Source organism: Gadus macrocephalus, chromosome 6 (genome assembly GCF_031168955.1).
Source record: "Gadus macrocephalus chromosome 6, ASM3116895v1".
Taxonomy (NCBI): Eukaryota; Metazoa; Chordata; class Actinopteri; order Gadiformes; family Gadidae; genus Gadus; species Gadus macrocephalus.
In genome coordinates, this window is record NC_082387.1 from 24,833,329 (window position 1) to 24,835,377 (window position 2,049).

The following is a 2,049-nucleotide window of genomic DNA, read 5'->3' on the forward strand; positions in this document are numbered from 1 at the left end:
ATTCGACCCCCCCCCCCCCCCCCCCCATAGAACACGACAACAGTCTTGATTTTTTATGTTGCTCTCGTATACCTCACGTATACCTACTGAATTCATAACAGCACAGGATAAAAACACATCTTTGATAACACATTTGTAAACACAACAAGAGGAAGCTCCGACACACAAGTGCGGCTGTCTTTTACACATTAACAATAACTGCTCGGAGTGCGATATGCGGAGCGCATGTCGTCCATGGCACACACAGCCTATATAAACGAACAATCTGTGAGGCCGACCTCCAACACGGCATGCTGCTCTTTTTATTCCTTACGGAAAGAAAATTACAAGTAGTCTCGCAGCTCTCCGTTACCGTTGCAGCTGCTTGTGTCAGCCGTGCTGTATAAGTCCCCAAACAGGCTGCCCATCGCGCCCAGCGCAGCAGCAGACTTTTCTCCCTGTCGTGTGCGATCAGTGTCGGTCTCCGTTTCAGTGAGCTCGTGTGAGAGGCTTTCAGTCACGAGATGTTTCTGTGCAGGGGAAAGGTGGACTAACCGGGAGAAGCGGGGATCCAGGAGGGCTGCTTTATTGAGGAGAAGCCACTCGCCGCTCTCTTCTTTATAGCGCATTTTTACAGTTCGAATGGAGAATTACACGGGAGAGGGGGGGAGAGAGCGAGAGACAGAGAGTGTTTGTCCGGCCGTCTGTCTGTGGTTTCTTTCTACAACCGACAGAGACACTGAGGCCCCCCCCCCCCCCCCCCCCCCCAACCAAAACCCAGGGAGGAGGTCCGAGAATAATATTGGAAAAAACATTTGTTTTATTTATAATTTCTGATTAATCTATTATTATTATCATTAAGGCACTTAGGTTAGCATTATTTACTAATTAAACGAGAATGATCATCGGGTGAACACACGAGAACATTCACTTGGATCCACTGATTTGTTTATTACAATTATGCTTCATTAACAAAAACAACAGAAAAATACTCCCTTACATGTACACAATAAACACAAGGACTACAACAATAAAAGCAACAGACATTACAAATCATGGTGTGCATATATCTTTAATAACTGAATATCAGTGTCGGTTAAGTAGAAATTAGTTACAGTTACTAGTTACTTCTCCCAAAAAGTAACTAAAGTAGTTACTCTGTTACAAATTCTGAAAGTAACTAGTTACTGTGGCAAGTAACTATTGCGTTCCTTTCAAGTCATTTTTTTTAAATGATCAAATGTGTCAAATAATTTAGAACCCACATCCACACCCACCCCCCTTTAACGGAACTCAATATACATGTGCACGTTCATGCACTGAAGCATGGAATGCACGGAAGCATGCAACGTTGAAAGATGTTTGAATTACCTGACACCGACGTGGCATAATGTGCATTTCACGATTACACACGTTCCTTTCATTTCTTGGAGGGAAAAGTAATGTCTATACTATACTTCCATTTAAAGAAGGATTATTTGGGCTCGCCATTCCTGTTTCAGTTGACTCACTTGTGTCGTCGTGTGTCCGACTATGCGTGCTTTTGAATGTGTTTAAACACCCGCCCAACTCTACCTCTGATTGGCTTACCATGACATGTCACTCTACCTCAGCCAATCGTTATCATTAATGCGATAGTCTCGTACCCACCCACTAACCAAGGAAGAACAGTAAAGAGAGAGAGCGAGATCTAGTCTGATGAAAAACCTGCTTTGATTATAGTAACGCGCCGCATTTTTTGGAAGTAAGGGTAACAGCGTTATAATGATGGGAAGAGTAATGCGTCAAATTACTCGTTACTGAAAAAAGTAACGCCGTTATTTATAACGCCGTTATTCCCATCACTGCTGAACATATTCTGCGGCCGTTTGGATCCCAACAGAACACAAAAAAAGATTCAGCTTAAAGTAATTTACAACATGCAACATTATCCCATAAACCTCTTGGTTATTGTGAACAGTAATAACCTGCTTTATAAAAACTGCTTTAAATCAGGTTTCTTGTCAGGTTTATGACCAAAATGATGATATCAGAGCCCTTAAGACCAGAACTGGTGACGTCTAAAAATAT

At 42.5% G+C, this 2,049-nt stretch overlaps 1 protein-coding gene across 1 annotated transcript in view; it reads right to left on the reverse strand.

The window, feature by feature from the left end:
• Positions 1-910: 910 nt before the first annotated feature.
• LOC132458832 (NACHT, LRR and PYD domains-containing protein 5-like) overlaps positions 911-2,049 on the reverse strand; it is a 172,495-nt gene continuing 171,356 nt past the window's right edge. The window contains exon 30 of the mRNA XM_060053142.1: positions 911-2,049. This exon is cut by the window's right edge and continues 525 nt beyond it. The gene's annotated coding sequence lies outside the window, so the exon portion shown is untranslated.